Source organism: Pristiophorus japonicus, chromosome X (genome assembly GCF_044704955.1).
Source record: "Pristiophorus japonicus isolate sPriJap1 chromosome X, sPriJap1.hap1, whole genome shotgun sequence".
Classification (NCBI taxonomy): Eukaryota; Metazoa; Chordata; class Chondrichthyes; family Pristiophoridae; genus Pristiophorus; species Pristiophorus japonicus.
The window spans coordinates 13,272,030-13,296,359 of NC_092010.1; the positions used below are offsets into that span (position 1 = coordinate 13,272,030).

At 48.4% G+C, this 24,330-nt stretch overlaps 1 protein-coding gene across 2 annotated transcripts in view; it reads right to left on the reverse strand.

Moving 5' to 3' along the window:
* The window catches only part of LOC139240867 (natural resistance-associated macrophage protein 2-like), a 413,050-nt gene that overhangs the window by 375,888 nt on the left and 12,832 nt on the right, over positions 1-24,330 (reverse strand). The gene's annotated exons all lie outside the window — the stretch shown is intronic.

Here is a 24,330-nt window from a genome sequence, read left to right on the forward strand (position 1 = left end):
CTCGGAATCAGATGGTCGTGGGTTCAAGCCCCACTCCAGGGACTTGGGGCACATAATCTCGGCTGACACTCGCAGTGCAGTGCTGAGGGAGTGCTGCACTGTCGGAGGTGCCGTCTTTCGGATGAGACGTTAAACCGAGGCCCCGTCTGCTCTCTCAGGTGGATGTAAACGATCTCATGGCACTATTTTGAACAGCAGCGATGTTGTCCCTGGTGTCCTGTCCAATATTTCATCATCATCGATAATCCCTCAAAAATCGAGGAAGACTTGCTTCCACTCCAAAAGGTGAGTTGTTAGGTGACTGAACAGTCCAATACAGGACCTACAGTCTCTGTCGCAGGTGGGACAGACAGTGGTTGAGGGAAAGGGTGGGTGGGGAGCCTGGTTTTCCCACACGCTCCTTCCGCTGTCTACGTTTGATGTCTGCATGCTCTCGGCGATGAGACTCGAGGTGCTCAGTGCCCTCCCGGATGCTCTTCTTCGTCTTGGGCCAGGGAATCCCAGGTGTCAGTGGGGATGTTGCACTTTATCAGGGAGGCTTTGAGGGTGTCCTTGAAACGTTTCCTCTGCCCACCTGGGGCTCGCTTGCCGTGTAGGAGTTCCGAGTAGAGCGCTTGCTTTGGGAGTCTTGTGTCAGGCATGCGGACAATGTGGCCTGCCCAGCGGAGCTCGTCGAGTGTGGTCAGTGCTTTGATGTTGGCCTGAGCGAGAACACTGACGTTGGTGCGTTTATCCTCCCAATGGATTTGCAGGATCTTGCGGAGACATCGTTGGTGGTATTTCTCCAGTGATTTGAGGTGTCTGCTGTATATGGTCCATGTCTCTGAGCCATACAGGAGGGCGGGTATCACTACTGCTCTGTAGACCATGAGCTTGGCGCCAGATTTGAGGGCCAGAACATCGAACACTCTCTTCCTCAGGCGGCTGAAAGCTGCGCTGGCGCATTGGAGGCGGTATTGAACCTCGCCGTCGAACCTCGCCGTCGATGTCTGTCCTTGCTGATAGTAGGCTCCCGAGGTATGGAAAGTGGTCCACGTTGTCCAGGGCTGCGCCGTGGATCTTGATGACTGGGGGGGTAGTGCTGTGTGGCGAGGACAGGCTGGTGGAGGACCTTTGTCTTACGGATGTTAAGTGTAAGGCCATGCTTTCGTACGCCTCGGTAAAGATGTTGACGATGACTTGGAGTTCGGCCTCTGAATGTGCGCAGACGCAGGCGTTGTCCACATACTGTAGCTCGACGACAGAGGATGGGATGGTCTTGGACCTGGCCTGGAGATGGCGCAGGTTGAACAGGTTCCCATTGGTTCTGTAGTTTAGCTCCACTCCAGCGGGGAGCTTGTTGAGTGTGAGGTGGAGCATTGCAGTGAGGAAGATTGAGAAGAGGGTTGGCGTGATGACACAGCCCTGCTTGACCCCGGTCCGGACGTGGATTGGGTCTGTGGTGGGTCCATTGGTCAGGATCATGGCCTGCATGTTGTCGTGGAGCAGGCAGAGAATGGTGACAAACTTTGGTGTCCAATATTTATCCCTCAATAAACATCACTTAAAAAAATAATAATTATCTGGTCATTATCACATTGCTGTTTGTGGGAGCTTGCTGTGTGCAAATTGGCTGCCGCGTTTCCCACATTACAACAGCGAATACACTTCAAAAAGTACTTCATTGGCTGTAAAGTGCTTTGGGACGTCTAGCGGTCTTGAAAGGCGCTATAGAAATGCAAGTCTTTCTGTCTTTGGATTCACTGGGAGACAGCTGCTCTTTTCCAGATTGCATGTGGCTTCCAAACAGCAGCACAAGACCTCACCACGGTGTTCGATACAGTCAGGGTCACGGGTAATTGTAAAAAGAAAGATCTGGCCACGTGTCCACATGCATCAGAAGGGCTGAGAGTGGCGTTTAACGAACATTTTTCATCGATAATCCTGAACCAGGAGCTGCATAAGCATAACAACTTGCATTCATATAGCGCCTTTAACATGGCAAAACATCCCAAGGCGCTTCACTTTAGCGTTATAAAAGAAAATTTGACACCGAGCCACATAAGGAGATATTAGGAAAGAGGTAGGTTTTAAGGATGAAAGAGAGGTCGCGAGGCAGAGAGGTTTAGGGAGGGAGTTCCAGAGCTTGGGGCCCAGGCACAGCCACCAATGGTGGTGCAATTAAAATCAGGGATGCTCAAGAGGACAGAATTGGAAAAGCGCGGACATCTCGGGGGGGGGGGGGGGGGGGGGGGGGCAATATCCCCCGCAATTGTTTTTGGTCCTGTGCGGCCCCAGTAAGGAACTAGGCAGTCTTACTGATGGCGCGGATATGTGGTCGGAAGCTCATCTTGGGGTCAAGTATGACACCGAGGTTGCGAACAGTCTGGCTCAGCCTCAGACCATTGCAGGGAGAGGAATGGAGTCAGTGCCCAGGGAACGCAGTTTGTGGTGGGGACTGAAGACAATGGCTTCGAGCTTTCCAATATTTAGTTGGAGAAAATTTCTGCTCATCCAGAACTGGATGTTGCACAAGCAGAGTGACAATTTCGAGGCAGTGGAGGTGTCGAGAGGGGTGGTGCTGACCAATGTTTCTGTTAAGCTGTGCGGCCACGGGTTTTTGAATGGAAAAACCATGCGTACGTGGAAAGTCACGCAGCCCGTTAAAGGGGCCGCGCCCCCCCCCCTCGAAGAATTCAGGGGGAAACATTGGTGGTGAGGTAGAGCTGGGTGTCGTCAGGGTACATGGGGAACCAGACGTTGTGTTTTCAGATGATGTCGCCGAGGGGCAGCATATACAAATAGGAGGGGGCCAAGAAGAAGCCATTGCAGGTGATTCTCTGACTACAATTCGATCGATAAGAATGGAACCAGGCGAGTGCAGTCCCACCCAGCTGGACGATGATGGAGAGGCGTTGGAGGTTGGAGATGGATGGAGTGGTCAACCGTGTCAAAGGCTGCAGACGAGTCGAGAAGGACGTGAGGAGATAGTTTACCTTTGCCACAGTCACACAGGGTGTCATTTGTGACTTTGATGAGAGCCGTTTCGGTCCTGTGGCAGGGGCGGAAACCTGATTGGGGGGATTCAGACATGGAATTGCAGGAACATAAGAATTAGGAACAGGAGTAGGCCATCTAGCCCCTCGAGCCTGCTCCGCCATTCAACAAGATCATGGCTGATCTGGCCGTGGACTCAGCTCCACTTACCCGCCCTCTCCCTGTAACCTTTAATTCCCTTATTGGTTAAAAATCTATCTATCTGTGATTTGAATACATTCAATGAGCTAGCCTCAATTGCTTCCTTGGGCAGAGAATTCCACAGATTCACAACCCTCTGGGAGAAGAAATTCCTTCTCAACTCAGTTTTAAATTGGCCCCCCCCGTATTTTGAGGCTGTGCCCCCTAGTTCTCGTCTCCCCGACCAGTAGAAATAACCTCTCTGCCTCTATCTTGTCTATCCCTTTCATTATTTTAAATGTTTCTACAAGATCACCCCTCATCCTTCTGAACTCCAACGAGTAAAGACCCAGTCTACTCAATCTATCATCATAAGGTAACCCCCTCATCTCCGGAATCAGCCGAGTGAATCGTCTCTGTACCCCCTCCAAAGCTAGTATATCCTTCCTGAAGTAAGGTGACCAAAACTGCACGCAGTACTCCAGGTGCGGCCTCACCAATACCCTATACAGTTGCAGCAGGATCTCCCTGCTTTTGTACTCCATCCCTCTCGCAATGAAGGCCAACAATTCCATTTGCCTTCCTGATTACCTGCTGCACCTGCAAACTAACTTTTTGGGATTCATGCACAAGGACCCCCAGGTCCCTCTGCACCGCAGCATGTTGTAATTTCTCCCCATTCAAATAATATTCCCTTTTACTGTTTTTTTTCCCCAAGGTGGATGACCTCACACTTTCCGACATTGTATTCCATCTGCCAAACCTCAGCCCATTCGCTTAACCTATCTAAATCTCTTTGCAGCCTCTCTGTGTCCTCTACACAACCCGCTTTCCCACTAATCTTTGTGTCACCTGCAAATTTTGTTACACTGCACTCTGTCCCCTCTTCCAGGTCATCTATGTATATTGTAAACAGTTGTGGTCCCAGCACCACTAACCACCGATTTCCAACCCGAAAAGGACCCAATTATCCCGACTCTCTGCTTTCTGTTAGCCAGCCAATTCTCTATCCATGCGAATACATTTCCTCTGACTCCGCGTACCTTTATCTTCTGCAGTAACCTTTTGTGTGGCACCTTATCGAATGCCTTTTGGAAATCTAAATACACCACATCCATCGGTACACCTCTATCCACCATGCTCGTTATATCCTCAAAGAATTCCAGTAAATTAGTTCAACATGATTTCCCCTTCATGAATCCATGCTGCGTCTGCTTGATTGCACTATTCCTATCTAGATGTCTCGCTATTTCTTCCTTAATGATAGTTTCAAGCATTTTCCCCACTACAGATGTTAAACTAACCGGCCTATAGTTACCTGCCTTTTGTCTGCCCCCTTTTTTAAACAGAGGCGTTACATTAGCTGCTTTCCAATCCGCTGGTATCTCCCCAGAGTCCAGAGAATTTTGGTAGATTATAACGAATGCATCTGCTATAACTTCCATCATCTCTTTTAATACCCTGGGATGCATTTCATCAGGACCAGCGGACTTGTCTACCTTGAGTCCCATTAGCCTGTCCAGCACTACCCACCTAGTGATAGTGATTGTCTCAAGGTTCTCCCTTCCCACATTCCTGTGACCAGCAATTTTTGGCATGGTTTCTGTGTTTTCCACTGTGAAGACCGAAGCAAAATAATTGTTTAAGGTCTCAGCCATTTCCACATTTCCCATTATTAAATCCCCCTTCTCATCTTCTAAGGGACCAACATTTACTTTAGTTTTTAGTTTTTACCCAATCTTCTAGTTTCCCACTAACCTTGGCCACCTTATACGCATTGGTTTTTAATTTGATACTCTCCTTTATTTCCTTGGTTATCCACGGCTGGTTATCCCTTCTCTTACCACCCTTCTTTTTCACTGGAATATATTTTTGTTGAGCACTATGAAAGAGCTCCTTAAAAGTCCTCCACTGTTCCTCAATTGTGCCACCGTTTAGTCTGTGTTTCCAGTCTACTTTAGCCAACTCTGCCCTCATCCCACTGTAGTCCCCTTTGTTTAAGTATAGTATGCTCGTTTGAGACACTACTTCCTCACCCTCAATCTGTATTAAAAATTCAACCATACTGTGATCATTCATTCCGAGAGGATCTTTTACGAGGAGATCGTTTATTATTCCTGTCTCATTACACAGGACCAAATCTAAGATAGCTTGCTCCCTTGTAGGTTCTGTAACATGCTGTTCTAATAAACAATCCCGTATGCATTCTATTAATTCCTCCTCCAGGCTACCCCGTGCGATTTGATTTGACCAATCAATATGTAGGTTAAAATCCCCCATGATTACTGCCATTCCTTTTTCACATGCCTCCATTATTCCCTTGATTATTGCCCGCCCCACCGTGAAGTTATTATTTTGTGGCCTTTAAACTACGCCCACCAGTGACTTTTTCCCCTTACTATCTGTAAACTCCACCCACAATGATTCAACATTTTGTTCATTAGAGCCAATATCGTCTCTCACAACTGCCCTGATATCATCCTTTATTAACAGAGCTACCCCACCTCCTTTCCCTTCTTGTCTATCTTTCCGAATCGTCAGATACCCCTGTATGTTTAATTCCCAGTCTTGGCCCCCCCTGCAACCACGTTTCTGTAATGGCCACCAAATCACACCCATTTGTAATGATTTGTGCCGTCAACTCATTTACTTTATTTCGAATGCTGCGTGCGTTTAGGTAGAGTGTTTTAATACTAGTTTTTAAACCATGATTTTTAGTTTTGACCCCTCCTGCAGCCCCTTTATATTCAGTGGCCCTTTTTGTTTTTTGCCTTGGGTTTCTCTGCCCTCCACTTTTACTCATCTCCTTTCTGTCTTTTGCTTTTGTCTCCTCTTTGTTTCCCTCTGTCTCCCTGCATTGGTTCCCATCCCCCTGCCATATTAGTTTAACTCCTCCCCAACAGCACTTGCAAACACGCCCCCTCGGACATTGGTTCCGGTCCTGCCTCGGTGCAGACCGTCCGGTTTGTACTGGTCCCATCTCCCCCAGAACCGGTTCCAATGCCTCAGGAATTTGAATCCCTCCCTGCTGCACCACTGCTCAAGCCACGTATTCATCGGAGCTATCCTGCGATTCCTACTCTGACTAGCACGTGGCACTGGTAGCAATCCCGAGATTACTACTTTTGAGGTCCTACGTTTTAATTTAGCTCCTCGCTCCTTAAATGAGTCTCGTAGGACCTCATCCCTTTTTTTTTTTAAAACCTATATTGTTGGTACCAATGTGCACCACGACAACTGGCTGTTCACCCTCCCTTTTCAGAATGTTCTGCACCCGCTCCGAGACATCCTTGACCCTTGCACCAGGGGGGCAACATACCACCCTGGAGTCTCGGTTGCGGCCGCAGAAACGCCTATCTATTCCCTTTACAATCGAATCCCCTATCACTATTGCTCTCCCATTCTTTTTCCTGTGCAGCAGAGCCAGCCATGGTGCCATGAACTTGGCTGCTGCTGCCCTCCCCTGATGAGTCATCCCCCTCAACAGGAAAGATGGGCACGGATTTGGGAAGCGACAACATGTTCAAGGACTTGAGCGGAAAGGGACATTGGAGATGGGGCGGTAGTTTGCAAGGACGGAGAAGTGAAGGTTTGTTTTTTTTTAAAAAAAGGAGAGGGGTGATGAGGGATTTGAAGGAGGGGGAGACAGTACCTGACGAGTAGGAACCATTTTAGAATCATAGAAATTTACAGCGCGGAAGGAGGTCATTTCGGCCCATCGTGTGTGGAAATGGATTTTTATCTAAGCTGTACCACACTGTGGTTTTGTACCCTTTTTAATATAAAACAAAATGGAGTCCTGGTCCTTCCAGGAATTTCTGCAACAAGCAGTCGGTTTGCATAAACAGCTAAACCTGGCTTGAAATGGCTGATAGCCACCAGACAGCTAGGAGACAAGTCCTGCTGAGACAAGTATCCACCATGGTGCTCTCCTATTGTCTATACAACACCAGTTCCACTCCACCCCACCCTTTTCAAAGTACTCAAACCACCAGCCATTATCTCTTGTAGAGACCTCATCCATTTGATGCAAAAAGATAACGAACCAGGAAACTGGACCATCCTGACACAATGCAAGGCAGGTAATAGCTCATTACCACACTCTCATCGAGTAATGGCCGGCTGGCCAACTAATAACCCTGACAAAAGGAAATATCTGAAAACCATGTCAGGACAAGGATGTAGTAATTAACTCTTTATCTGTATTCACTGACTGCGAGACAGAGCCAATACACAGGGAGAGGTCATAACTTGGGTTTTACTGTATAAATATCTCGTGAAATTGTACCATTTCGAAGGTGTTCACTTCGCCATTGACTGAGTGTGACCTTTCCCTTGCTAGCAAGTAAATTAAAGAAACTTCTGCCGGAGCTGAAGGTGCCGGAGTCGTTTATCAGAGGTCGAGATTTTGACACGTGTCAGTGCCAGCCAGCCAACCAAGAGCTATCCAGCCGAATCCCACTTTCCAGCTCTAGGGCTACGGCACTTCAGGTCCACATCCAAGTACTGTTTAAATGTGATGAGGGCTTTTGCCTCAACCACCCTTTCATGCAGTGAGTTCCAGACCCCCACCACCCTCTGGGGGAAAACATTTCCCCTCAAATACCCTCTAAACCTCTTATCAATTACTTTAAATCGATGCCCCCCCCTGGTTGTTGACCCCTCTGCTAAGGGAAACAGGTCCGTCCTATCCACTCTATCCGGGCCCCTCATAATTTTATATACCTCAATAATCAATGTCAGTTCACCTGGGGGCCAGGAAGTGAAGTTGGGGATCAGCAGTTTGGCGGGACTAGGGTGAGGGAGCAGGAGGTGCATGTCATGGACAAGATGAGCTCGGAGAGAGCATGAGGGGAAATAGGGGAGAAACTAAAGATGTGAGTTCAGGACTAGGGCAGGGGGGACCTTAGAGGAAGGTGGTCTAGGGGAAGGGAGAGAAGTGGCAGAGGCTGCTGATCTGATGGTCTCAGTATTAGAGACATAGGAGTCTACGAGCTCCTCACACTTCTTGTTGGAAGGGAGGGTGGAGGGGGCAGGGGAGAGGGGTTTAAAAAGATGATCAGTCGTGGAGAAGAGAATCCGGGGGTTATCTTTTCATTCCAAGATGGAATAGTGAGCAGTTTTGACAGAGGAGAGCAGGGAAACTGGTACACAGGGAATACGGAAATTAATTCAACCCAAACACACATCTCCTGAGAGTGCTCTTTTTTAAATCATGCCCTCTGACAAAAATCGCAAGTATTCTTGTCTCGTTTTACACTTCAAACGTACTTAATTGGGTGTAAAGCACTTTGGGATGCCCGGAGGCTGTGAAAGGCGCTATAGAAACGCAAGTCCTTCTTTCTAGTGGTGGTCCTTTTAATGCAGAGTTTAAAAAGCAGCTGCAGCTAGAATCATTCCCCCAGCCTAACTCAATACAAATATTGCAAGCTTGGTGTACGGTTCGCTCCAGGCAAATGTAGTCAAGGGAGGAACCGAGCCACACCTTTCAAATCTAAACATGCTGTGTGACTGGTGTATGACTGACAACTCCCTTTCAATTGAGCTGACAGTTATTTAAACCAATCATAGAAACATAGAAAACATAGAAACATAGAAACATAGAAAATAGGTGCAGGAGTAGGCCATTCGGCCCTTCTAGCCTGCACCGCCATTCAATGAGTTCATGGCTGAACATTCAACTTCAGTACCCCATTCCTGCTTTCTCGCCATACCCCTTGATCCCCCTAGTAGTAAGGACCTCATCTAACTCCTTTTTGAATATATTTAGTGAATTGGCCTCAACAACTTTCTGTGGCAGAGAATTCCACAGGTTCACCACTCTCTGGGTGAAGAAGTTCCTCCTCATCTCGGTCCTAAATGGCTTACCCCTTATCCTTAGACTGTGACCTCTGGTTCTGGACTTCCCCAACATTGGGAACATTCTTCCTGCATCTAACCTGTCTAACCCCGTCAGAATTTTAAATGTTTCTATGAGGTCCCCTCTCATTCTTCTGAACTCCAGTGAATACAAGCCCAGTTGATCCAGTCTTTCTTGATAGGTCAGTCCCGCCATCCCGGGAATCAGTCTGGTGAACCTTCGCTGCACTCCCTCAATAGCAAGAATGTCCTTCCTCAGGTTAGGAGACCAAAACTGTACACAATACTCCAGGTGTGGCCTCACCAATGCCCTGTACAACTGTAGCAACACCTCCCTGCCCCTGTACTCAAATCCCCTTGCTATGAAGGCCAACATGCCATTTGCTTTCTTAACCGCCTGCTGCACCTGCATGCCAACCTTCAATGACTGATGTACCATGACACCCAGGTCTCTTTGCACCTCCCCTTTTCCTAATCTGTCACCATTCAGATAATAGTCTGTCTCTCTGTTTTTACCACCAAAGTGGATAACCTCACATTTATCCACATTATACTTCATCTGCCATGCATTTGCCCACTCACCTAACCTATCCAAGTCGCTCTGCAGCCTCACAGCATCCTCCTCGCAGCTCACACTGCCACCCAACTTAGTGTCATCCGCAAATTTGGAGATACTACATTTAATCCCCTCATCTAAATCATTAATGTACAGTGTAAACAGCTGGGGCCCCAGCACAGAACCTTGCGGTACCCCACTAGTCACTGCCTGCCATTCTGAAAAGTACCCATTTACTCCTACTCTTTGCTTCCTGTCTGACAACCAGTTCTCAATCCATGTCAGTACACTACCCCCAATCCCATGTGCTCTAACTTTGCACATCAATCTCTTGTGTGGGACCTTGTCGAACGCCTTCTGAAAGTCCAAATATACCACATCAACTGGTTCTCCCTTATCCACTCTACTGGAAACATCCTCAAAAAATTCCAGAAGATTTGTCAAGCATGATTTCCCTTTCACAAATCCATGCTGACTTGGACCTATCATGTCACCTCTTTCCAAATGCATTGGTGAGGCCACACCTGGAGTATTGTGTACAGTTTTGGTCTCCTAACCTGAGGAAGGACATTCTTGCTATTGAGGGAGTGCAGCGAAGGTTCACCAGACTGATTCCCGGGATGGCGGGACTGACCTATCAAGAAAGACTGGATCAACTGGGCTTGTATCATAGAACAGTACAGCACAGGAGCCCATTCAGCCCATCGAATCGACACCGGCTCTCTCATCAAGCAATCCAATCAATCGGCAACAACGATGAGGAATGTTTAAATAGGTAGAATAGTTCAAACCATTCCGGTGGTTTCGAATCTTCAGAGATCAGACCCGTTAGTCCCCACAAGTACAAGAATATAACTGCACATGGAAAGGTTAACAATAAAATATTAGCTTAGCATTGAGATTGCATTTATTCAGTTGCGATCAGTTGATTAGTATATCCACTGTAAATATATTACTGTTGTACATTTGTTCACTTATTGTTCAAAAAAAACCTTGCTCATCAAGTCCAAATCATGATGCGATGCTTGGCCACTTTTCATAGACGGATGCAGTTCCTGGTTGAGCAACAGGATACAGCCAATAAACAATGGCACAGAAAGGTGGCCTGTACAATACCCTGAGCTCACTCGCAGAAACGTACGCAAAGAAGCTACTGTCAAGACCACAGGGAGCAAGACTTATCCGAGCAGAATTTAAATGCAGTCGCCAAAGTAACTAGAGTAAAGGGGGCAGAAGAATCATAGAAATTTACAGCACGGAAGGAGGCCGACCAAGAGCTACCCAGCCTAATCCCACTTTCCCACTCTCGGTCTGTAGCCCTGCAGGTTACGGCACGTCAAGTGTACATCCAAGTACTGTTTAAATGTGGTGAGGGTTTCTGCCTCTACCACCCTTTCAGGCCGCGAGTTCCAGACCCCCACCACCCTCTGGGTGAAGAAATTTCCCCTCTAAACCTCCCCCCAATTACTTTAAATCTATGCCCCCTGGTTGTTGCCCCCTCTGCTAAGGGAAATAGGTCCTTCCTATCCACTCTATCCAGGCCCCTCATAATTTTATACACCTCAATAAGGTCCCCTCAGCCGCCTCTGTTCCAAAGAAAACAAACCCAGCCTATCCAATCTTTCCTCATAGCTAAAAATCTCCAGTCCAGGCAACATCTTTGTAAATCTCCTCTGTACCCTCGCTAGTACAATCACATCTTTCTTGTAATGTGGTGATCAGAACTGCACACAGTACTCTCTCTAGCTGTGACCTAACTAGTGAAGAGACCCCAAGACATAGCACCCGTCAGCCAACACTTCACTGTAAAGGTGTAAAGGCTGCAAATGCTGGAAAGACACAGCAGGCTAATGAACATCTAAAAAGAGAAAACTCACACATTGTGAATTTGAGTGCTTGTGTTAGCTGTGGCTCACTACGCACGCACGCCTTGGAGTAAGAAGGTCGTGGGTTCAAGTCCCACTCCAGGGACTTGAGCACATAAATCTAGGCTGACACTCCAGTGCAGTGCTGAGGGAGTGCTGCACTGTCGGGAGGTGCCGTCTTTCGGATGAGACGTTAAACCGAGGCCCCGTCTTCCCTCTCGGGTGTACGTAAAATATCCCATGGTGCTATTTCGAAGAAGAGCAGGGGAGTTATCCCCAGAGTCCTGGCCATTATTTATCCCTCAATCAACGTAACAAAAAAACAGGCAATCTGGTCATTATCACGTTGCTGTTTGTGGGTGCTTGCTGTGTACAAATTGGCTGCTGAGTCTCCTACATTACAACAGTGACTACACTCCAAAAGTACTTCACAGGCTGTAAAGCTCTTCGAGACGTCCAGTGGTTGTCAAAGGCGCTACAGAAATGCAAGTCTTTTGTTCTTTCTTTTGAGAGAGGCATCAGACCACCAAATTCCCTGGAATTGTAGCCCATCGTGAGCCAGCAATTTCAGAAGCGGAGGTTAGAAAATGAGCCAGGGAAAATTCTAGCAGTGACAACACAACTAACTTTTAAAGTGCTTTTGCTTGGAAAAATAAAACACAGTGGCTCAAAAATGCCCAAAATAGTCCGAGTGCTGTTAGCAGAAAAACAGCACGACTGGACACGATGTTCATTACCAGCAGTCAGGCACTCACTCATTACTGTCCCTCCCTTCTCCCAAGACAGTAATAAGCACCTCTGGCCCAACACAATTTCATTTCTTAATAACACGTTAGTCTATCCTCCCGAGTTCACGATGCTTTGCAATATTCAAATCTTTCAGAGCCTTGGCTCCCCAGAAGGATCAGTGCTCAAGAGCTCAATTCTGAAGTCTGCAAACTTAGCTGATCTCACGACACTGCAATTGGGCAGAGTTCCCTGGGCTGGGGAGGGGGAAAATCAGCTCCTCATCACCCCATCCATATCAACACTGTGACTACAAGAGACATGGACCACGTACAGTAGACACCTCAAGTCGCTGGAGAAATACCACCAACGATATCTCCGCAAGATCCAACAAATCCCCTGGGAGGACAGACACACCAACATTAGCGTCCTCAACCAGGCCAACATCCCAGCATTGAAGCACTGACCACACTTAATCAGCTCCGCTGGGCAGGCCACATAGTTCGCATGCCTGACACGAGACTCCCAAAGCAAGCACTCTACTCGGAACTCCTTCACAGCAAACGAGCCAAAGGTGGGCAGCGGAAACATTACAAGGACACCCTCAAAACCTCCCCGATAAAGTACGATGTCCCCACTGACACCTGGGAGACCCTGGCCAAAGACCGCCCTAAGTGGAGGAAGTGCATCCGGGAGGGCGCTGAGCACCTCGAGTCTCATCGCTGAGAGCATGCAGAAACCAAGCGTAGGCAGCGGAAGGAGCGTGCGGCAAACCAGACTCCCCACCCACCTCTTCCCTCAACGACTATCTGTCCCACCTGTGACAGGGACTGTGGCTCTCGTATTGGACTGTTCAGTCACCCAAGGACTCGTGTTTAGAGTGAACTGCTTATGATGATGATGACAAGAGCAGGGCAGAGGCTGGATACTCTGCGACGAGTGGCTCATCCCTGACCCCTCAAAGCCTCGTCACCATCTACAAGGCTCAAGTCAGGAGTGTGATGGAATACTCACTGCTCACCTGGATGGGTGCAGCTCCAACACTCAAAAAACTCAACACCATTAATGAAGGGTGAACAAGCCAGGGTTCTCAAGCCTGATGCTCATCTGGTGACCCCGGTTTTATTTATTTGTTCATGGGATGTGGGCGTCGCTGTAAAGGCCTTATTGCCCTCGAGAAGGTGGTGGTGAGCCGCCTTCGCAAACAGCTGCAGTCCGTGTGTTGACTGTCTTACTGTTTTTCGTAGAGGTTTGTTACATTCGAGTGGCTTCCTGGGCCATGTTAAAGGAACAGTTAAGAGTCAACCACATTGCTACGGGTCTGGAGTCACATATAGGCCCAGACTGGGCAAGGACGGCAGATCTATGTATTTCCTTCCCTAAAGGAAGTTGGGTTTTTATGACAATCACCATTCCTGACAGCTTTGTATTCCAGATTTATTTAATTAACTGAATTTAAATTCCCCAGCTGTCATGCTGGGATTTGAACTCATGTCTCTGGATCATAAGTCCAGCCCTCTGGATTCCAAGTCCAGTATCACCACTATGCTACCGTTGGACAGGGCGCATGGCTATGGACTTTAGGTTCAGACAGGATATTCAAATAGCCTGCCAATAGTCACTGCCCAGGGTCACCCACATAAAATGGCCGAGATACAAGAAAGGTAACCTAGCAAGACTCATCGGTGACAGAAAGAGTGGGGGTGGGGGGGGCGGGGAGAATTGTGGAAAAGACACAAGTTGGATCATGTCACAAGAATTTCAGCTCCACTCTCATGGAGTAGGGTGTCTCACAACACTCCACTAACTAATCACAACAGGTCGGGGCCATAAGAGGAGTGGAGGCATGCCACTACAAGGTACAGAGCGAGCCGATTCAGGAGGGCGACGATTGAAGCGTGGGCAGGTACAGCAGGAGAGGCGGCAAGCAGCAAAGGAGTGGCGAGGTCGTAGAGGGGCGTGATCGGGGCCCAGGAGAGGCATAAGTTCGGGGCCCAGAAGAGCCGAGGGCCCAGGGGCAGCACGGGCCCAGCACACACTGCCATGTGTGCGCACTGGGTCCGTGCAGCAGAGCTGGTCTCCAGGTGTCCTGGTTAACCCTTGCCACTGGACCAAGACCTAGCTCTGTCAAGCCCGTGTGGTGGCTGGTGTGCAACGGCCACCCCACGTTAAAAAAATCCACCCACAGGCATCTTCCACCCTTCAACATGTAGCTCAGGATCTGGAATATTAGGTCCTTCATTGAAACATTTGCAAACTCATCCCTTTTTGGTGTGGAAGCAAGTCATCCTTGCTTCGAGGGACTGCCTAAGAAGGTGGTTTTTGTTCTTTATCAAGATGCCAATACATTTGAGAACAGGCTGCAAAAAAAAGCTATTCTGGTTTTGAAATCACAGACCTGTACAGGGTACAAAACCTGCCCCGTCCCTACACACTGCCAGGGTGCACTCTTTTTCCCAGCCTCTGCACATGCTTAAAAACTATTCATCTCTGACATCTTGCAGTTCTAATCTAAAGTTACCGACCTGAAACGTTGGCCCGAAAATTGTGGCGTCTCCGGGTGCGTACGAGTCCTCGCAAATGCTGATTCTCAGCACGTCGAACCGGCACATGCGATCAGTCAAATTGCCTTTTGACAAAACGCATGCATCCCCAGGAGAAGGACATCCATGGGGCAGAGATCGGGCTCTTTGTCCAACTCCTGCCCAGCGAATGTCCTTCAAACTCTTACACCCGGTAAAAGCAGGCGTATAGCTTACTTTTACCAGCATAAGAGTTTTAAAGCATAGAACAAAATAAATGTTATTATTTATTTTTATATTAAAAACCCTGTCTATGAAGTAAAGTTTATTTTGAACACTATTAAAACAAAATAATTTTTTCTCAAACATTTAATTTAATGCAATTTCTATGAATTTAAAAAAACGTGTTTTTTATTTTATTTAAGTCTGCGTTTTATTTGATTCGAGTGGTATTCTTATTGCTAGTAATGGAAGCTCCGAGCTCCTATTACCATGAATGAGAATACAGGTACAACGTTCCGAAACCGGAACCCTCAGGACCGAGGACATTCCGTTTTTTCCGGATTTCGGAGAAGAAATCCGTTGTCCCGAATCCGAAACCCTTGGGCCGACTTTACGTGTATTTCTGGATTTCGGAGACAATCCGACGTCCGGAATCCGGAAACCTCGAGGCTGGGCCGCGCCAGTTTGCGGATTTTTTTGGATTCATGTTTGAAAAAGGTATGTACAGCTGAACAGTCCAGTTTGCGGGAAATGTTTCCGGATTCCGGACAACGACTCTCGCAATCTGCACAAAGTCCGTTTTTCAGAACTCCGGATTGCGGACGTTCTCTCTGTAATACATTGTGATGGGTGGTCCAGGCCCACGTGATCCCAGGATACACACACGCTCCTGGAAGACATGTTGCCGTGCTCTGAACTGCGAATCTAAGCCTCGGAGTGCAAGTCTACATTCCCACGGGACCACCAGGTATTTTCGTAAAAAGGATTGTGTTAAAATTCGGGCAGTTAACTCTCTTACTCTCTCCACAGATGCTGCGTGACCTGCTGGGTATATCCAGCATTTTCTGCCTTTATTTCAGGTTAACATATCATCTGAAAGATGGCACCTGAGACAGCGCAGCACCCCCTCGATACTGAGGTACTGCATTGGGTGCATCAGTCTGGATTTGGTCTTGGAGTGACATTTGAACCCACGACCTTCAGGCTCAGGTGAGAGGGTGACTAACCGAGCCAAGACTAACTCAAAGATCACCAGTTCCTCCAATAATACATTTCAGCTGTGATGTGCAAGACTGAGGAGTTGCAAACAAAGGCAACATATCAGCTCCTCACGCAAAGTCTGATGTTGGTGACTGTGCAAGGAGATAAGGTGATCGGATCTCAATCTTGTTTGCCTCCTCAGCCTTTCTTGCAACAGTTATTGTTCGAGTATCTGGCTTTCCCCGATAAATATTTAAAGCAGGTTCTACTCCCATATCCTGACCTCTGAATGATGCAATGCTCCATGAATTGCAAACATGTCTGCCACACTGGCCCTTTGTTTATGTAGTGCTCCCTTCACAACACGCAGAACTGGCTCTGCAACCAGCTGCGACTCCAATTTCCACTGTGCAGGGATCGACTCAGCGGCACTGGTGTTAAGAACATAAGAAATAGGAGCAGGAGAAGGCCATACGGCCCCTCGAGCCTGCTCCACCATTTAATAATATCGTGGCTGATCTGATCATGGACTCAGCTCCACTTCCCCGCCCGCTCCCCATAACCCTTTAGTCCCTTATCGCTCAAAAATCTGTCTATCTCCACCTTAAATATATTCAATGACCCAGCCTCCACAGCTCTCTGGGGTAGAGAATTCCACAGATTTCCTCCTCATCTCAGTTTTAAATGGGCAGCCCCTTATTCTAAGACTATGTCCCCTAGTTTTAGTTTCCCCTATGAGTGGAAATATCCTCTCTGCATCCACCTTGTCAAACCCCCTCATTATCCCATACGTTTCGATAAGATCACCTCTCATTCTTCTGAACTCCAATGAGTATAGGCCCAACCTACTCAACCTATCTTCATAATCAACCCCCTCATCTCCGGAATCAATCTCGTGAACCTTCTCTGAACAGCCTCCAATGCAAGTATATCCTTCCTTAAATACCAAAACATTCACAGCGGGTTCAAACTGACAATCGGGGCCTTGAGTTCTGAGCTTGACACCAGGAGCTCGATACTGACCTGCAATGTGGACAGTGCAGTTCTGCCCAATACAGGCAGGCTGTGGGTTTATCACAAGCTCACCAGCCAGTGAGTGGAAAGCACGGCAGCTCAGACTGCTGGCTCCAAAGGGCAACTGATATTCGCCAGTTGACTAATAAGGGTGCAACTGGGTCAGTCAGGGTTTAATAAGGGTGTAACTGGGACAGTCTGGGTTTAATAAGGGTGTAACTGGGTCAGTCTGGGTTTAATAAGGGTGTAACTGGGACAGTCTGGGTTTAATAAAAGCTTTAAAAAGTCTCACGTTAAGCAGCATTGCATATTTCTCAGATGTAAACCAGGGTCCCACAGTGGTCGCCCATTTAAAACAGAAATGAGGAAGAATTTATTTTCTGAGGGTTGTGAATCTGTGTAATTCTCTGCCCCAGAGAGCTGTATTTAAAGGCAGAGATAGATAGATTTCTCAACGATAGGGGAGTAAAGTGTTATGGGGAGCAGGTAGGGAAGTGGAGCTGAGTCCATGATCAGATCAGCCATGATCTTATTGAATGGCGGAGCAGGCTCGAAGGGCCAGGTGGCCGACTCCTACTCCTCGTTCTTATGTTATGTTCTTGTGTTTACCTACAGGATATGAAGATCCAGCCTCGAGAGTTGGACAGGGGCTAAGTGTCACTAGATAATTACAGTTGAAACAAGGCATTTAGACCATTTAGCCCGACATTCTCCCAACTGTCCAGCGTTTGCACCTCCAGTCTGCTACCTGACTCAGAGCCCTTTCTAGGTACCAATCACTGTGTTAGACTAATATCAGTCCTGAATTCTGCTTTCCCCAGCTGAACCCCTGTGTCCCCTTGTCATGGTTTAGTTTGAAGAAATTTGCCAGATTAACTTTTCCAAACTGCTTGCTACCTTATATGCTTCGAAAAGGTCACTTCTCAGACAGCTCCGAGTGAATCTAGCTATCGCAACCAGAGGCCACACTGAGAACTGAGAGAGCGTGGTTTTTACTGTCACCTCAGTGACCGTGGATATACACCCTTTGTACAGTCAAACCTAAATGTGGCCTCCAATCCTTGCTGAAAGGCCAGCATATATATTCCCTTTATCGTTGCACCTATAGGAGTTGGGATGATGAGAGCAAACCACAGTATAAACACCCCATGCTGGGGACCAATGGCATCATACAGGGCACAACGGACATGAATTTTGCAGCGCGACAGCTGCAGGATAAATGCAGGGAACAGCACCAGCCCTTATACATGGCCTTCTTCGAACTTACAAAGGCCTTTGACACTGTCAACCCCGAGGGTCTATGGAGAGTCCTCCTCTGTTTCGGATGCTCCCAAAAGTTCATCACCATCCTCCGCCTGCTCCACGATGACAGGCAGGCCGTGATCCTTAGCAACAGATCCATCACAGACCCAGTCCACGTCCGGACCAGGGTCAAACAGAGCTGCTTCATTGCCCCAATCCTCTCCTCAATCTTCCTCGCTGCCATGCTCCACCTCACTGTCAACAAGCTCCCCGCTGGAGTGGAACTAAATGACAGAACCAGTGGGAACCTGTTCAACCTGCGCCGTCTCCAGGCCAGGTCGAAGACTACCCCAACCTCTGTCGTCAAGCTACAGTACGCGGACGACACCTGCGAAAGCATGGGCCTTACGCTAAACATCAGCAAGACAAAGGTCCTCCACCAGCCTGTCCTCCAGTCATCAAGATCCACGGCGCGGCCCTGGACAATGTGGACCACTTCCCATGTCTCGGGAGCCTCCTATCAACAAGAGCAGGCATTGACGACGAGATCCAACACGTCTCCAGTGCGCCAGTGCAGCCTTCGGCCGCCTGAGGAAAAGAACGTTTGAAGACCAAGCCCTCAAAACTGCCACCAAGCTCATGGTCTACAGGGCTGTAGTAATACCTGCCCTCCTGTATGGCTCAGAGACATGGACCATGTACAGTAGACACCTCAAGTCGCTGGAGAAGTACCACCAACGATGTCTTCGCAAGATCCTACAAATCCCCTGGGAGGACAGACGCAACATCAGTGTCCTCGATCAGGCCAACATCCCCAGCATCGAAGCACTGACCACACTTGATCAGCTCCGCTGGGCAGGCCACATAGCTCGCATGCCAGACACAAGACTCCCAAAGCAAGCGCTCTACTCGGAACTCCTTCAAGGCAAACGAGCCAAAGGTGGGCAGTGGAAACATTCCAAGGACACCCTCAAAGCCTCCCTGATAAAGTGCAACTTCCCCACTGACACCTGGAGGCCCTGGCCAAAGACTGCCCTAAGTGGAGGAAGCGCATCCGGGAGGGCGCTGAGCACCTCGAGTCTTGTCTCCGAGAGCATGCAGAAAACAAGTGCAGACAGCGGAAAGAGCGTGCAGCAAAGCAGTCCCACCCACCCTTTTCCTCAACGACTGTCTGTCCCACCTGTGGCAGAGTCTGTGCTTCTTGTATTGGACTGTTCAGCCACCAAAGGACTCATATTAAGAGTGGAAGCAAGTCTTCCTCAATTCCGAGGGACTGCCTATGATAATGAGATACATCCAGATTTTGCCACATTAAATATATGTAGCAGTGCCAACATCAAATATACATTGCAGTGCCAGCAACAAGTTACATTTATATAGCGCCTTTAATATAGTAAAACATTCCAAGGTACTTCACAGAAACGTAATCAGACACAAATGGACACCGAGCCACATGAGGAGATAGGAGGACAAATGACCAAAAGCTCGGTCCAAGAGGTACGATAGCAGAGTGGTTATGTTACTGGACGAGTAATCCAGAAGCCTGGTGAGTTCAAATCCCACCATGGCAGCTGGGGAATTTAAATTCAGTTCATTAAATAAATCAGGAATTAAAAAGCTAGCATCAGTAATGGTGACCATGAAACTACCAGATTGTCATTAAAAACCCATCTGGTTCACTAATGTCCTTTAGGGTAGGAAATCTGCCGCCCTTACCCGGTCTGGGCCTATATATGACTCCAGACCCACAGCAATGTGGTTTGACTCTTAACTGCCCTCTGAAATGGCCCAGCGAGACACTCAGTTGTTACCACCACCTTCTCAAGGTAAGTTAGAGATGGGCAATAAAGGCTCACCATCAACACTCATATCCCGTGAATGAAAAAAAAACCTGGAGTACTGCGTACAGTTTTGGTCTCCGTATTTAAGGAAGGATACACTTGCATTGGAGGCTGTTCAGAGAAGGTTCACTAGGTTGATTCCGGGGATGAAAGGGTTGACTTATGAGGAAAGGTTGAGTAGGTTGGGCCTCTACTCATTGGAATTCAGAAGAATAAGAGGTGATCTTATCGAAACATATAAGATAAGAGGGTTCGACAAGGTGAATGCAGAGAGGATATTTCCATTCATAGGGGAAACTAAAACTAGGGGACATAGTCTCAGAATAAGGGGCCGCCCATTTAAAACTGAGATGAGGAGAAATTTCTTCTCCCAGAGGGTTGTAAATCTGTGGAATTCTCTGCCTCAGAGAGCTGTGGAGGCTGGGTCATTGAATACATTTAAGGTGGAGATAGACAGATTTTTGAGCAATAAGGAGATAAGGGGTTATGGGGAGCGGGCGGGGAAGTGGAGCTGAGTCCATGATCGGATCAGCCATGATCTTATTGAATGGTGGAGCAGGCTCGAGGGGCCGAATGGCCTGCTCCTGCTCCTATTTCTTATGTTCTTAAGTAGGTTTTAAGGAGTATCTAAATGGAGGGTAGAAGGGTTTAGGGAGGGAATTCCAGAGCTTGGGGCCTAGACAGCTGAAGGCACGGTCACCAATGGTGAGCCGAAGTGGGGGATGCACAAGAGGCAGACGTGGGTTCTATGGGAGCATGAAAATACTTTCTGCCAATGCAATCTGCCAGCCTATACAGACCTTTCCCAGCCATCGGACAAGGTCCATGGCCAAAGGCGAGCATTTGCGCAGCGCACCAGTAGCCTCAGTGTATTACAGGAATGGGTTTGGAAAATCAAGGGCACATGGCAAGTGAGGGGGCCCTGGTGACAATCTACAGTGGAAGGTGAATGTTACCGAGACAGTGTTCTAGCTGGTACCTCTCACCAACACCACTCGCTCACACATTGGACGACTGAATAGTCTTACCTCGGAGTGCTTACAAGTCTTCCACAGTCACTTCACATGGCCGATGCAAGGCGTAAAGCAGCAGGAAAGGCCAGAGAACATTTGTTGTCTGATTAAAGAGTTTAAAGAAGTTAGAGCAATACAGTTGACCTCAGTGTCTCGAAACAGGAGAGGGCGAGAAATCAGCTCACTCCTGGTCACTGTTCAGTGACCGCGTGTTGGGCCAGGACAGAATCAGGCTTGGCTAATGCTCAAAATCCTGGCAACATAAGACTGTCTCAGCTCAAACATGAAGAATGACACAAGGTACCAGAGGGAACTGTACCCTCGGCCGGAGGTAGAAGTTCATTCTGCAGCGAAAATCCGTTTAGAAAGAGATGACTCACCATGGGGCGATCACCAGCTGTGCTGTGATCTCAGAGAATGCTCACTCTCCCTTTTCTTGGCAAGTCTGGCACGCATTGTCAGCTGTGGCCCAGTGGGCAGCACTCTCACCTCTGAATCAGGTGGTGGTGGATTCTTTATTTTATTCATGGGCGTCGCCGGCAAGGCCAGCATTTATTGCCCATCCCTAATTGCCCTCGAGAAGGTGCTGGTGAGCCGCCTTCTTGAACCGCAGCAGAGACTGTAGCACACAATCTAAGCTGATACTCCCAGTGAAGTACTGAGGGAGTGCTGCACTGTCGGAGGTGCCCATCATTTGGATGAGACATTAAACCGAGGCCTCAGAGCACTATTTCGAAGAAGAGCAGGGGAGTTCTCCCGTGTACTAGCTAATATTTATCCCTCAACCAACATAACAACAACTTGTATTTATATAGCGCCTTTAACATAGTAAAACGTCCCAAGGCGCTTCACAGGAGCATTACAAGACAAAAAATGTGACACGGAGCCACATAAGGAGAAATTAGGGCAGCTGACCAAAAGCTTGGTCAAAGAGGTAGATTTTAAGGAGCGTCTTAAAAGGAGGAGAGGTAGAGAGGCGGAGAGGTTTAGGGAGGGAGTTCCAGAGCTTGGGGCCCAGGCAACAGAAGGCACGGTCACCAATGGTTGAGCGATTATAATCAGGGATGCTCAAGAAGGCAGATATCTCAGGAGGGAGAAGGGGGGCTGAAGGAGATAGGGAGGAGCGAGACCATGGAGGGATTTGAAAAACAAGGATGAGAATTTTGAAATCGTGACGTTGCTTAACTGGAAGCCAATGTAGGTCAGCGTGCACAGGGGTGATGGGTGAGCGGGACTTGGTGCAAGTTAGGACACGGCCAGCCGGGTTTTGGATGACAAGTTTACGTCGGGTAGAATGTGGGAGGCCAGTCAGGAGTGCGTTGGAATAGTCAAGTCTCGAGGTAACAAAGGCATGGATGAGGGTTTCAGCAGCGGATGAGCTGAGGCAGGGGCAGAGATGGACGATGTTGTGTAGGTGGAAGCAGGCGATCTTAGTTACGCTGCGGATGTGTGGTCGGAAGCTAATTTCGGGGTCAAATATGACACCCAGGTTGCGAGCAGTCTGGTTCAGCCTCAGACAGAAGTTGGGGAGAGGGATGGAGTCAGTGGCTCGGGAACGGAGTTTGTGGCGGGGACCGAAAACAATGGCTTTGGTCTTCCCAATATTTAATTGGAGCAATTTTCTGCTCATCCAGAACTGGATGTGGGACAAGCAGTCTGACAATTTAGAGACCGTGGAGGGGTCGAGTGAAGTGATGGTGAGGTAGAGCTGGGTGTTTCAGCGTACATGTGGAAACTGACGCTGTGTTTTCGGATGATGTCGCCAAGGGGCAACATGTAGATGTGAAATAGGAGGGGGCCAAGGTTAGATCCTTGGGGGACACCAGAGGTAACGATGCGGGAGTGGGAAGAGAAGCCGTTGCAGGTGATTCTCTGACTACGATGAGACAGATAAGAATGGAACCAGGCGAGTGCAGTCCCACCCAGCTGGACGATGGTGGAGAGGCGTTGGAGGAGGATGGAGTGGTCAACCGTGTCAAAGGCTGCAGACAGGTCCAGAAGGACGAGGAGGGATAGTTTACCTGTGTCACAGTCACAAAGGATGTTACTTATGACTTTGATGAGAGGCGTTTCGGTCCTGTGACAGGGGCGGAAACTGATTGAAGTGATTCAAACATGATGCGGGAAAGATGGGCACGGATTTGGGAGGCGACAACACGTTCAAGGACTTGAGAGGAAAGGGAGGTTGGAGATGGGGCGGTAGTTTGCAAGGACGGAGGGACGGAGGGGTCGGTTTTGAGGAGAGGGATGATGACGGCAGATTTGGGGGGGGGGAACAGAAAAACAGTACATAGGATTACCTACGATATACAGCACAGAAACAAGCCATTCAGCCCAACCAGTCCATGCGGCGTTTATGCTCCACTCGAGCCTCCTCCTGTCTTTCCTCATCTAAATCTATCAGCATAACCCTCCATTCCCTTCTCCCTCATATACTTGTCCAGCCTCCCCTTAAATGCATCGATACTATTTGCTTTAACCACTTCGAGGGAGAAGAGCCAACCATTAACAATGTCGCTAACAAGGGGGCCAGAAAAGGAAATTGGGTGGTCACAGCAGTTGGTGGGAATAGGGTCAAGGGAGCAGGAAGTGGATCTCAAAGATGAGCACAGGGAGGTCTTATGGGGAGATCGGAGAGAAACTAGAGAAAGATGAGAGTTCAGGGCTAGGGCAGGGGGGAACCTTAGAGGTAGTTTGGCCCGGTGGGCTAGGGGAAGGAAGGGGCGTGGCAGAGGCGGCTGAACGGATGGTCTCAATATTAGAGACAAAGAGGTCCATGAGCTCCTCACACTTACTGTCGGAGGGGAGGGTGGAGGAGACCAGGGAGAGGGGTTTAAGAAGGATAGCAGTGGAGAGTAAAGTCAGGGTACATCTTTGCATTCCAGAATGATTCTGGAATAGTGAGCGATTTTGGGGACAAGAGCAGGACCCGATGGTGCTTTCTGTGGTCCAGCCAGATCTGGTGGTGAATGGCTAAACCAGTTGTCCTCCATATCTGTTCAAGTCTGCGACCCTTGGACTTAAGGGAACGAAATGAGGGCTGTACCAGGGGGAACGGCCAGGGTGAGAGAGAGAGAGAGAGAGAGAGAGAGAGAGAGAGAGAGAGAGAGAGAGAGAGAGAGAGAGAGAGAGAGAGAGAGAGAAATTGTTTTAATAGGGACTAGGGCATGAAAGGTGGTGGTGAGGGTGTGACTGTGGAGGACCAAAGGCTGGACAGCTTAAAACAGTTCATCTGGTTATTACAAAAGCAAAATACTGCAGATGCTGGAATCTGAAATAAAAACAGAAAATGCTGGCAATCTCAGCGGGTCAGGCAGCATCTGTGGAGAGGAA